This window comes from Ursus maritimus, unplaced genomic scaffold, assembly GCF_017311325.1.
Source record: "Ursus maritimus isolate PB19 unplaced genomic scaffold, ASM1731132v1 scaffold_12, whole genome shotgun sequence".
NCBI lineage: Eukaryota > Metazoa > Chordata > Mammalia > Carnivora > Ursidae > Ursus > Ursus maritimus.
The window spans coordinates 57975800-57990008 of record NW_024423564.1 but is presented as its reverse complement, the minus strand read 5'-3'; the positions used below and the strand labels follow the sequence as shown (position 1 = coordinate 57990008).

At 46.2% G+C, this 14209-nt stretch overlaps 1 protein-coding gene across 2 annotated transcripts in view; it reads right to left on the bottom strand.

The window, feature by feature from the left end:
• LOC121102090 (disabled homolog 1-like) overlaps window positions 1–13840 on the bottom strand; it is a 178187-nt gene extending 164347 nt beyond the window's left edge. For both annotated transcript variants that reach the window (XR_005834159.1, XM_040627256.1), the window contains exons 1-2: window positions 13696–13840; window positions 10779–10832 (exon numbers count right to left, since the gene is read on the bottom strand). The gene's annotated coding sequence lies outside the window, so the exon portion shown is untranslated. The remainder of the gene's footprint in view (window positions 1–10778; window positions 10833–13695) is intronic.
• Window positions 13841–14209: the final 369 nt, after the last annotated feature.

Here is a 14209-nt window from a genome sequence, read left to right as displayed (position 1 = left end):
CTCCCCCACAAATTCAATACTTTGTGTGACCTTTCTGTGGCACTTAAATACTCACATTTTCATTGCTGCATTGACATTAGAAAACTTTTTAACCTAACCTGCCTCTTCCCCTCGCCCACCTCCCTTAGAGATCCTGAAAAGCCAGATCCTTGGATTCTTGGCCTCTGTGTCCGGCTAGAAGTGGCAATATGATTCAATTGTGGCAAATAAAGAGTAACTGGGGACAGAAGTATCTCACTTTGTGAGCGTTCCTTCTGGGAAATTGTTGTTTGTGTTTGTTTTTACCTCTGACAAAGGAAAGCAGACAAAGACTCAAAGCTCTATCGTACCATCATGGCTGCCCTGGTTTCTTCCTGTTTTCAGTGAAGATATAGGACTGTATGGTACTTACGCCTATGGTAGCTCTCCTGAGACCATGAAGCAATTAATCTAGGATGACACAGAGCAGAAAGAAAGAACGTGAGCCCCGATAACATCTTTGAACTACTGCACTGATCTTGGGACCACCCACCTCTGACTCTTTGCTATAGGGGATAACAATATCACTTCATTCCTGAGGCCACTATTGGCCATGCTTTCACTTTTCTCTTACTAACAGTCTCAGGTTCCATTCAGGGTTCTTATGCTAACACTTTTTTTTTTTTTAAGATTTTTATTTATTTGAGAGAGAGAGAGCACGCGTGTGCGCACAGGCAGGAGGAGGGACAGAAGCAGGCTCTCTGCTGAGCAGAGAGCCCAAGGCAGGACAAGATCCCAGGGCCCTGAGGTCATGACCTGAGCTGAAGGCAGACGCTTAACCAACTGAGCCACCCAGGGGCCCCTTTGCTAACACTTCTTAAACTTTATAAGATCACACAATGATTAATGAAAGCCTAGACCTTCTCCAAAAAGACAGGCATAGCTCTAAGTCTTGCCTGCAATTTCAGGAGCATCAGACCCCCATCACCCATGGTCATCCCCCAAACCATCAGTCTCTTGCTCACAGAGACACCTGTCCATAGATTATGCATGCAAACTACAGGATTATATAATTAACACCGATACATCCAGTAAGAACCCCAATGCATTATAAGTTCCTGTGCTTTACAAGATATGGCTATCATCACCATTTATTGAATGTTTACCACGTGGGAGGTCCTGGGGCACTGTTCCAAGCGCTCTATACATGTAATCTCATCTGATCGATAAATCCTAATGAGGGAGGTATCACTACTATCTCCACTTTGTAAGAATGAAACTGAGGCTTGCAATCACTAGCAAATTGCCCCAGGTCACAGTACCAGTAAAGGACGAAAACAGAATTTAAACCCAGGCAGTGTGACTAGCCCGGCCCTTCTTTTCACCTCTCCTCTACGCGGCCTCAATTCTGTTACAGACCATGTATTACAATGGGGAAGTGGATTCATACAGTCTAGAAGCTGCAACAGAATGGACTGAAAGACTAAGCTAAAATGTTTGGTTAACTAAAGATATCATCGATTGTGCATTTTAATTTTTAAAAAATGTAAGCTGAATTCTTAGACAAGTAAGCGTCCTAAGTAAACTATTCCATTTGTAGTACTGTAGGGTTGTACTTAGATTTATTAACTAATCTGAATAAACACCAAGTGCCTACCACATGTCAGCCTCTGTTTAAGCACTGTATGTCTATCATTTTACTCAAGGTTCATGATAAACCTGTGGGGTAGGCAGTGTTATCCCCATTTTACAGAGGATGAAATTGAGGCATAAGAAGGTAATTCGTGGAAGGACACATAGCTAGGTAGAAGCAGTGTCCAGGTATCAACCCAGGCAGAGGCTATACCTTGAGCCACTGATCATACTGATTCCAATTTCAGCACTCGGCTTGTATAGTCTACGTCTGGAATCTGAAAATTTACAGAAGCATTCACATTTTACAGAGATTAAAAATCAGGCCTCCAACATGTAGCAATAATCCACTCACCTCTTCTTAGAAAGCAGGTCTCATTCCCTTAGGCTTGAATTTCCAACAGCACATGTGAAGGGCTCAGCCCATGCTGACCTCTTCTCTCTACACTGACTACCTTGGGAAGCTTGACCAGAGGGCATTGACTCTCACCTCTTGATAAAGCACGCTCAAGGCTCCATCCAGCACCCTGACCACTCTCTCAACACCAAGTCTGTGTGTCCAGCTCTCCATAGGACCTTTTCCACATAGACACCTAAAGATCTTTAGACACTTCAAATCCAGTGTCTAAATAAACTGGAAATCACAGGATCTTAGTGATGGAAGGGGCCATCAAAGGCAGTTGGTATACTGAAAAGATTGTGTCTTTTCAAGGCAGAAAGCACAAGGTTCAAATCCTAGCTCTGAATCCATTTCTTCTATAAAATGAAGTGGTAACTGTCACTTTCATTAGTGGGTAGAAGGATTAAAGATAATAACGGATACTAACTTGTGTACCACAGTATCTGGCACTTCAGAGACACTCAGGATACAGTAGTCACATTTACTACTATTATCATCAACAAAATTTTGTGCATCCACTGAATACAGGAGTATTTTCACAATACCCATGACAGATGGCCATCCAGGCTCTGCTAGAACATTTCCAAAGATAGAGAGCTCGCTCGCTCACACCATCTCCCTAGGCAGCCGGTTCTATTATTGGACAGCTCTCACTGGCACAAGTCTATCCTAGGTTGAGCCAAATCCTGCCTCCATGACTTCCGCTGGCCCTTGCTATGTCCTGTGGAGCGGCCCCGCACGGGGCTGCTCTGTTCTGACACAAGAGGCAGTTCTTCTGAAAACAGCAATCACGTCCTCACTACCTCCTCTCTTGTCCAGGCATTCATTCCCAGGCGCCCCCTCCCATGATGTAATTTCTGTATTACCCACAACGCTCACTACTTCCTAAAAGTGTGGTACCCAAGAGATACAGCAGTCCGATACCTGGGACAAGTGAACACTGCAACTTCCATTAACGCATTTGAAAAGTCACACTGTGATTTCCTAAGTGGACAGTTAAATATCACTGTTGTGTCATCCAGGGCTTGAAGTCAATTAAACTTGTAAGTTTCCTCTCTTCCTGTTAAAAAAGATCGTGCTGGGTCCCCAGCCCCATCCTATTCCCATGGGTTCTGGGCACCGACAACCTGACATATCCTGTACACTTTGACTTTGGCCAGAATGAGTACATTCTGAACCTTTTTTTTTCTTTTTTTTTAAGTATGCCTCAATTCCTTGCCCAAGCTATTGTTAGTCTTTTTCCATAAGTTTGCTCCAAGGCTGTCCTCCAATTCAGCACTAAAGTTCCACTCAGGTTTGTTTCCATTCACTTTAAGAAACAACTATTCAGTGAGAGATACTGTATTAGAGTCTGAATATATAAAAGAATCCCTGCCCTTAAGAGGCGGTGAGAGAGGCATATAGATGAAAAGACGATACAGCGCGGTGACTGCAGTGATAGCGGTCGGGAACCACCAGCCCAGAGGGGGCTCACACGTGCGGCTGGAGATGCGTATCATCCAGGGAGATTTTACTCGGCCACACCCCAACCAATTAAATCAGAACCCCTGTGGGTGGGGACCCAAGCCTCTGTACTCATGAATACCCCCAGTGAGTCCAACGTGCAGACAAGTTTGAGAAGCAGTAGTCTAGACCAGCCAAGTTCCTTTGAAGTTTTAACATGCATATGAATCAACTGGGCTTTGCTAAAATTCAGATGCTGAGTTCATAGGTCTGAGATGGAGCATGAGATTTTGCATTTTTAATTCACTGCCAGGAGATGCTAATGCTGCCGGCTCACATCACCTGCTGAGTAGCACGAGCCTGGGATACACCATCTAATTCTCCCCTAAATTCCCTCTCCAGCCTTGCCTCCTTTTATGCTGCAAGCAGAACCTTTCATTCCAGCTGATTGAAAGAGACAAGTAAATGGTAAGATAAATACAATGATGGTTTGACAGGAGCTACGAGGACCCAGAAGAGGGCACTTAATCAGACAAGGGGGTGGTGGTCGCCGAGGAAGTCTTCCCAGAACAGGCTAAGTATGATTTCATTGAGTTATATAGAGGAAAGATACGAGACCCAGCAAAGAACTGGGCATAGCCTCCGAACTGTGGGAAGGAAAAACAAAACTCAGGGCACATTCAGGGAACTTAAGTGTTTCTTGGTCCGCACGGATGCCATCACTCATTTACCAACATACCTGGCCGGGGCCCTTCCCTGCAGTGTCGATTTAACTATCACTTAACTTTTCCTACATTTAAACCCTATCACCAGAACCAGACCTTGACCTCCCCAAGGGCAGAAGCAGGTTCAACGACACTGTATACCCTCCGTGTCCAGCAGGGTGCGCCGCCCACGTGAGATCGCAAGAGTATGTTTGTAAAACGGTGAAGAATTACATTAAAAAAAAAAAAATTTTTTTTTCAGTTCCAGTACTTTCTTTGAAGCACAGATTGATGTAAGCAGTTAAAGTGACTTACCGAGATTTGACATTTCCAGAAAATCATGTAAGCCAGGGAGATGGGGTAGAGAAATGTGACCAAGGGTAATTAGAAAAGAGGAACGCTTCACGGCCGGCCGGCTGGGTGGTGTGGCCGGTGAGGATGGTGGGGTGGTTTCTCTGAGAGTAACACAGCCCACCCCAATTCAGATGGTTGGCATGGAGGGGGGGAAAAGTTTCCTGTGTTTGGGGCAAATGAAACCGCAAATGGCTTCAAGAGAGAAAAGTCAGCCTAATTCAATCAGACATTACAGTCAGACCCAGTTAATGTGAAACAATTAATACAATCCATTTTTATGCAGATTAAAACATCTCAAATTAACAGGTCAATAGCCCTCATATGTTCTGAATTTGGGCTCCACCGGAGCCAGGTGAACCGTTCCGTGAACCAATCTAAACTTCATTACAGAGGAGGACTCCGGCTCTCTGAGATTCGCACTGAACTCAATTTGGAGTTAATCGCTCACATTTTTCTCTCATCTACCAGATATCCTAATTTAAAGACAGATCTGCTAGGCTTTCTCTTCTGACAAAAGACAAAGAGAACATGAATTATTCATCTGTAGTAAAGGTATCATTTGATCTGTTTATTTTCCAATTAGGTGAAGTCAGATAAAGAAGCAGTCAATAAAACCAAGAGATTTTCGCCCATTGTATGGAATTAAAAGTAGACCGTGTTAATGTGGGTCTTACAGTCTATAAAAAAGCCTTCCATTAGCAGTGTGCATGGGAGGGGAGAGGGCTAAGAAACTGGGATCGCTCACAGTCGAAATGCTTCTGTGTGTCAGGGCTCTGAAGGTCCTTTCTTCCCTCCTGTCCCTTCCTGCTGACCCACAGCCACCCCAAGCCCACACCCACCCTCCCTCTCAGCCTCTAAGCCTTTGCTCAAGACTTGCCCTGGTTTGGCTGTCTCTTCCCTTGTTCGGCAACATCCCAGTTATGCTCCAGGGCACGGCCCCCACTCTGTATCCTGTGAAAAACTTTCACAGTCACATCCCCTGTCCCGCCACCTTCAACACCTGCACAGCACGGGCCTGGGTTCCCCTCCTTGGGCTCTAGTTGGCTCTGTGTGTAGCTGTGTTGGGGTTTCAGCTGATGCCTTGAGAACCATGCTGGCACCCTGCCCTTGGACTTCTAGACTCCAGAACTGTGAGAAATCATTTTCTGTTGTCCATAAGTCACCCACTCCACGGCACTTTATTATTATACTTCATACAGCAGCCTGAACTAAGACACACCAGTCACTGCAAATAGGTAACGACAGTTGTTGCAGTGAATTACTAAAAGTAACCTGGGCCAACGGGCAAACTCATCAAAGCTGGATATGTCTTTGGCCTTCCTCCTCTTCCCATCCCCACAAGGCCCCCACCCAGAGAACACAGGAATCAAGAACTTACTGGACCTCACTGGTCTTTTTCAAATCTGCAACGCAAGGGCCACACACATCACCAGCCTACCATTCATCAACCAGACACTTTTCCTGACTCTTTGTTTCCTTGTTTCTAAAATGAATTTAGACTAAATAATTGCTTGGTTTCTTTCGGCCTTAAAGGTGCAGGGATCTATCACCACCTGCAAATGATTTCATTGGTTCAGCAAGCACTTAGGAGAGCTTTCTTTGGGCTCTATACTTCTGCTAGGCATGGACATAAGGAGTAGGACACACTCCCTTGCCTCAGGGAGCTCAGTCCAGCAGTAGAATGCGTGGGGATGATTAACACTACACTGTAAGGTGACCGCCCTATTCCTTTCCATAATTTCCCTTCATATTCAAAATGTCAGGCTGTGCTCAGTGCATCTTGCTGTTGTCAACCCAGGAACTGGCCAATCATTATGGACAGGAACTTCGGGACATCGAGGCTCAGGATGGCTAGGCTCAAGTTCTCTCTCCAAAGGAGCCCTGTCAGAGCCTTTGATGTGAGCACGCACACTGTGACTGCTGCGAGAGCCAGTCTTGTGCCTGTATGTGGTTCTGCAACCCCAGTGCAGCCACGGAAGAATGCTAGAACACTCCCCTGACCAAGAGACAGAGTCCGCACCGTCTGTGCCGCGCTTACCCCCTCCTGTGGGAAGATTTCCCAGCTTCAGAGTCAACGTGTTCTCCTTTGTTGTGTCTAAGGGTATGTGCCCCTGGCTTTCATTATTTCAGCCTCTGAGGGGGAGGGGGAGGGGTCAGGGTCCTTCTACTGAGACAGCAAGGGGTGTGTCTAGGCTAATTCCTCTCCTTTGGCTACCAGGGGGACCCATGAGTCCTGGGGGACGGCTGCCCACTAGTGGGGCGGATCGTGCTCTGTCTCTCCTCTATGTGAGTATACTGTTGTCCCAACCAGCGCTTGACTGTGCTACTTTCCTGGTGACTACAGTACAAAGACCCTGGGGGCAGAAGCGCCTGGACTTACCCTGGTGCTTTGCTATTTTCTCTGAGCCGGAGTCCGCCCCCACTCTGCCGGTGCTGGTGCCCGGTGCTCTGCTCCAAGTCTCTAAGGCAGAGCGGGCAGTGTCATCGTCTGCTGGGGCTGCCACGACAACAGACCAGAGACCCAGTGGCTTACAAGACACACATTTACTTCTCACAGTTCTGTTGTCTAGGAAGGCCAAGACCAAGGTGCCAGCGGATTCAGTTTCTAGTGAAGATGCTCTTCCTGGCTCGCAGACAGCATTTGCTTGTGTGTCCTTGCATGACGGAGGGAACACAGCTCGCTGCTGTCTCCCCTGACAAGGGCACTGATCCCATCATGAGGGCCCCACCCTTTTGGCCCCAGCTGAACGTCACTGCCTCCTAACGCCCCATCTCCGAACGCCATCACATTAGGGGTTAGGGCTTCACCATCCGCAGATCAGAACGGGGATGGGGCACAAACATTCACTCCATAACAGGCAGTGCTGCCCCGGCCTTCCCCACACAGAGCCCTCTTTACAGGAAAGACTAGGTGCGGTGATGTGCACAGATCACTCTCGGGAGACCTGCTGAGGCATTGAGAGTACGGGTCCTCAGAGAAGACAGAGATACCGTCAGTCTCCCCTGGGGTTTACCCCACACACCCCCATCCTGCAGCACCAGGGGCCTTGCAAGGGTGAGTCTGCTGGTAACTTCTCTGAATGTGTGAATGCATCTCTACCTGACCCACAAGAAAGCTACTGCAGCCCTCCGGGCCTCCAGATGGGGCCTCTTCCGACCTGCTGCCCAACCTGGCAATCAAGCACCCTGAAATGATTAGCTCCACCATGGAAAATAGAAGGAGAAGATCACTAAGATGGTACCATGGGTCAGAACACACGTCCTGTGCCTTGGCAAGACAAGGGGAATGTAATCGGTAAGACAAATGGTGCTAAGCTTGCCGGGGAACTGAACCAGCATGGGAAGGAAAGGACGGGGGTCCTTTTCAGCCTGGGTAGCTCCCTAGTGGCCCCCTGAGATGGGAGTGGCCAACTCACTCATGTTGCCCAAGTTAATTTTCCTCAAAGCCAAAGAGATGAAAGAGTAAAAAAACATGAATGTTGGGAATTGACTGACCTGAAATTCAGGTCTCATTACCTTCAGGATGTTTACACACAATCTTCAGTGATATAGTTTTTTAATTGGAGCCCCTAAGGATCCCAGCAGGTCGCATTTGGGAGAAGGAATCGAATCATTACAAACCACAGGTTATGGAGTCTCTTGGGTCTAAAAATACATGTATCTTGGCCTTACCAGGTTGTCTGCTACTGATAACGGCCTCTGCAGCCTGCGGGGTGACCTTTCTCACAGCTGCCACCTAACCAGCAGCATCGGGCACAGCTGCCTCGCTTCTGAGAGGGGGCTGCTGGGTTTGTGCGTGTTTCTGGGCCAGATCGCTTGCATTGGAAGCAAAGAGAAATGCCTACCTCTGAAGAGAAGGAGGGAGGCTGGGGGAAGGTCTGGGTCCAAAACTTAGGCCAGGGATAGGGATGGCATAGGAGTTTTTATCCAGCTTGCCAGATGTGATCAAATGGCAAATGGCAACCTGGAGCACTGTGCCGAAAGAAATTCTGAGGCTGCACATCGGCTGGCGAAAAAGCAAGCCGGAGGAGAGCAGAGGTGTCCACTGTGGAGGTGGGCCGTGGTCTCCTAGAGGCCAGCCACTTGGCATCACGAGGCTAGAAGAATCCTACACGCTGGCATTATATCCCCAGTAGTGAGGACTTTCATATACCTTATTGAAATCTATGCCTGTATCACTTTCTTTTTTTCATTTAAAAAAATTTTTTTTTTAATTTTTTAAAGATTTTATCTATTTAGACAGAGCATGAGCAGGGGAGGGGCAGAGGGAGAGGGAGACAGAGAGAGAATCTCCAGCAGACTCCATGCTGAGCATGGAGCCCAATGCGGGGCTCAATCCCACAACCCCAAGATCATGACCTGAGTCAAAACCGACAGTCGGATGCTTAACCAACAGAGCCATGCAGGCACCCCCTATATCATTTTCTTCACCAGGTTTATTTCAAATGTTTTAAAAATATGTACAGTAAGGCTTTCGTGAAGTTTGGATAATTTGCCTAAGGCCACAAAACTAACAGCTGGAGGTGTCAGGATTCAACACTGGGTCTTCTGCCGACCAGGTCTCTCTGCATTCCACCAGTTTCTACACCTGAAGACAGAGATGGGATTCTCCTTTCCCGCCCTGACATAAAATGACTAGGGAGAAAACCTGGACATCGGGCACCTGCTCGAAATAACAACTGCCCAGGTCGGGTATGAGAGATGAAATGATATATCTAAATATTACTTTGTAAATTATAAATCACTAGATACATTTTGGCTATTCCTAACAAAATTACTGGTAGTAGTATTAATTTATGGTGAGTGCTCATAGGCTGACAGCAAACAAGGGCCTTGGGAAAAATTATTAATGTCGACAACACTTTAAGAAATCCTAAATTCCATCTTCCTGCAGGAGACAAATTCTGGCATGCCAGTATCCCTACCTTTCTGTAATTCTATAATTCATACGCTGTATCCGTTTCCACAACCCGCACCCAGCCTAGAACAACGCCCCCAAAGCAGCCAGGGGCCAGTGTGAAGAGAACTAAACCAGTCAAGAGATTTGGCTTCGCAGGCCAATTAATCCCAAAGTCATGAAACTAATGAGTGTCCCGAGAGAAGTGGATCCCAGGCAGCCTGCCTTCCCGACGTGGCCTTCCCGACGTGGCCTTCCCGACGTGGCCTTCCCTCCTTCCATTAGCCCATCAGGAGCCCCTGAGAACACACACACCGTGTCCTACAACACAAGCTTTCTAGTTCTTGGTTAGAAAGCCAGTGATCCATGGCCACTACTTGTATTTTATATTGGCACCAGTTAGGAAACACAGTCTCTCTCTCCAGGATTGTCTTTCTGCTTTTTGCATTTTTAAACAGTAACTCTAATTGTGCAGACTTGATTACCTGCCCCTTGGAAACCTTTCTCCGGTGTCATCAGCAGTTCAATTCTTCGTTATGTTTAGATTTACAAGGTGCACGCATCATGCTCATTAATTCCAGGATGGTCTACAATTTGTCTGTTCCAAACATAATAAAAATAATACGTACCCATACACACATACACACACACCTCTGTATTCAGAGGACACTCCAAACAGAGAAAGAAGGTGCCCGAGTGCTCAGCATTAAATCTTCCAAATAGTGAAAAATCTACTCTTAAATAATCTGGAAGAGGTCAATCAATAAAAATAACTAAATAATTGATGGTGTTATATTAGGTTACAGTATAACATATGATATTCATTAACCCGTCAAGAAATATCGCTCGAGTTAAACCACATCTCTCAAATGAGCATTTCTGGTGTTAATTCAAAAGGCAATAGCAGTCACCCAGGGGATGTTTTTAATGTTTTATGCTTTCATTGCAGTGGTGTTTATAGAGGGGTGAGCAGGGCAATAAGGACCATATTTAGGAAGGCAGCTTGGTGACAGCTAAGACACTGAACTACAATCAAGCCATCCTCCTTCACTTAAGCAACTTGGACAGCTCCACTCTTGCTAATCAGCTTGGCTGAGAAAGAATTGACAAGTTTATGGAAATTTACTACAGCAGTAAACGAGGTGCTTTCCTTTTTTCTTAAAAATAAAATAATAAAATAAAATAAAATAAAAACTCCCAGCTCTTGATGTTTATATTGCATTTGGCTCTAAAGTGCTCTCAGATATTGCTGCATTTCATCACCGGGGTGTGTGTGTGTGGGGGTGGGTGTGTGTGTGTGTGTACTACCCAGGGTTCTGGAAGCAGTCCAGCAAGCAGAGCACACAGGTTCTGGAGTCAGAAAAATCGGAATCCTTGCTGCACCACTTACCAGCTGGGTGATCCTGGACAACTTGCAGACTCTTACCATGCTCAGTTTCCTCACCTGTCAAAGGGAGAGGGTAATAATGACCTTGAAGTTTAATGAGACAATGTCCACACAACATCTACCCTTGAATCTGTCACAGAATAGACGGTTAACACAATTTAGCCTTCTTTCATTTTTCCCCCATTTAGCAAAGGAGAAAACTGAGTGTCGATGTGATGTGCTTCCCGAGGGCAGGGGCTGCACCTCACTGCTCACTGTGTCCCTAGGGCATAGGGCAGCGCTCAACATAAATGAGGCACCTGGAAAGCCTCACTCACATCTGCCTGGCTAGCCTTGACCCTCACATTACTTTGCAGTGTGTTGGAAATACATGCAGTTCACAACATGATTCCAGGGTCCTGGGATGGAGCCCACATCTGGCTCCCTGCTCAGCAGGGAGCCTGCGTCTCCCTCTGCCTATGCAGCTCCCCTGCTTGTGCTGTCAAATAAATAAATAAAATCTTAAAAAAACAAAAAAGAATATCCTTCCCTCTCCTCTTCCTATGGAACCCAGCCTCACCTCTGTAGCCACCTGAGAGCCTATCTTTCTGTAAACACCCATCTTTTCATCCCAGACTCTCACTCTTGCTCATCTTTTCCTGCTCATCCCCTAGGGATCTCAATCCCTCCCTCATCTATGCTGCTGCCACCTCTCGCTCCAGCACTGACCTTAACACTATAAATTATTATTTATAAACAGTCTGAACAGGTGAGCTCCTACAAAGCAGAGGCTGTGTTGTCTTTTGTTTGACCCTCCCTATTCACAAATGCTGGCACAGAAACCGCTAACAGTAAGAACTGTAACAATGTCACAGTAGGAACAGCTAATATATATTTGGTGTGTACTTAACTATATGCCAGACACGATGGCAATTGCTTTATAAGGACTTTGCTTTATCTTCCCCCAAACCCTATTATTTAAAAACTCTTATTATTTCTCTTTAACAAATGAAAATTATTGGCACAGAGAGGTTAAATAATGGGTCCAAGATTCCTGAGTCTCTCCCCTGTAGGGAGATACTATGGCACTATGGTCAAGGGTATGACATGATGAAATACATTTCACCATTTACTAGCTGTGTGACTGGAGCCTAGCTCATAACACACTTTCTAATATCCTCCTCTGTAACCCACAGCCTCTCAACTGTAAAGTGAAATTCCTGGGGCGTCTATGTGGCTCAGCTGGCTAAGCTGGCTAAGGATTTTGGCTCAGGTCATGATCTTATGGTTGTGAGATCAAGCCCTGTGTTGGGCTCTGCGCTCAATGGGGAGTCTGCTGGAGATTCTCTCTCTCCCTCTGCCTCTGCCCCTCCCCCTACTCATGCTCTCTCCCTCTGTCTTTCTCTCAAACAAATAAATAAATCTTAAAGTGAAATTCCAGAATCCTGCTTTCCTTTCGGCTAGGTTTGGTCATATACCCCAGCTGGAGGCAAAGAAGATGTAGATGAACATTTCCTTTCCCCTAACAGGCAAAACCTCACAAGCTGAAAGTTTTTACCCCTTCTACAATTGCTCATCTCTTTCAGCTCACCCTCTTCCCTCCTGACTTGGAATACAGATAAGAAAACTGGAGCTGCAGCAGCTACTTTGCATTCATGAGGAACAAAAACTACATATTAAAGATGATGAGGCCAAAAGGCAGAGGACCTTGGGTTCTTGATGACTTTCTTGAGCAGATTTACTAGCATCAGCTTACTCTCACGGTGGGCTTCTTTTTATATAATTAAAAGAAGCATCTTGCTTGTTCAAGCCACATGCCATTGAGTTTTTGGTGTTTCACAACGAAGCCCATGAAGACAGAGACTTCACCTCACTGTGCCTCAGTCCCTCAGCTGACAAATGGAGGAAATAATGGTCTCTATGTCTTCTGTAGTATTACAAGGATTAAATGATAATGGATTTAAAGAGCTTAGCTCAGAATCTGGCACACAGTGAGAGCTTACTGGGTATATATGATTATTACCACCCAACTACAACTATGACTACTACTAGCCAGTGAGAAACTCAGCACGCAGGAACTCCAGTGCTCAGCTCCCCTTCTCTATACAGTCAGTCTTCCAAGAACTCCTCTCTCTTACACAGATAAATGTGTCAGGTGAATTAGCCATTTCTCTCTGCGGCTTCTGAAGAGTGCCTCTAGATCTCCTTGTGTCTAATGTTCAAACAATCCCTGAGATGGACATAGGGCAGGAATTATAACACACACTGAACAGACCAAAACCTCCAGACTCAGAGCTATAAACGGATGGCTCAGGGACACAGTGCTAATTTTATTCTAAAATTTGTGGAAGTTAGAAAAATATCTAGACTTCTTTCTCCATTCTAGGAGGCCCTATTTGATCGGACCTCTGCCTGCCTCCTACCAGGCATGCTGTCCTTTTTCTGTTCGTCAAATATTCCCTACTTTCCTCCGCTTGAGCCCTGTCCTTGCGGGTGCATCTGCCTGGGACGCTCTACCTTGCTCTTTGCACAGCTGTCTCCTTCACCTCCACTGGACCTCAGAGACGTCTTCTCTGAGGACCCTAACTAAGGGCCTGCTGCCTAGATGAGGGGCTCCCTGTCACCCTAGTGAGCGTCCTCACTTCTGTAATGATCTCTTTGTTTGTTTGTTTGTTTGTTTGTTTATTGACCAATCCCCTGTCTAGAAGGTAAGCCACTTTAGGTCAGGCACCTTGTCTGTTTGGTTGGCCCCCAGAGTCCTAAACCTGGAGGGAAGGACAGAGGGAAGAACTTAAACCCAAATAAAAGTCTGAGCTTCACAGCTGGACAAACTTGTGTTCAAACCCCAGCTCTGCCATCTAACAGTGGAAGGCAAAGCCAATCACTGAACAGCTCGGATTCCCAGCACCCTCACCTCTACCATGAGAAGGACGACACTCACCTGACAGGGTGGTGGTCAGTGTCGCCTCTGATTGTAAGGGTAAAGGATATGGCCCGGACCTGACACATACATGCCCCATAAGCCCTTGTTCTTCCCCTTTCTGTTCCTCCTCTCTCCTGTATCACCTGTGGGAGCACAAGACGTGGCCAGTTGTGCTCTGGCCCCCGGCTGACACAGACAAGAAAAAAGAAGAATGACACATAGAGAGATCAGCCAGTTCTTCCCTCGCCAAGCTGCCCCAGTTCCCTACAGACTATGGTCCGGTGACTTATCTGTAGATTGCAGACAGTATTAGTACCTCCCACCTAGTGTGGCTGTGCGGATTAGATAAATTAATATGTATTAACTGCTTAGAACGGTTCTGGCACATAGCAAACTCTCAAAAAATGTTTGTTATGATTATAATCTGTGTCTATGTGGACCAAGGCAAACAAATTTGGTATTTTCAATTAACACTGAATGTCTCCTCCAAAACAAACGAGAATCCATCAGTGTCAGCATCGGGAACAACGGG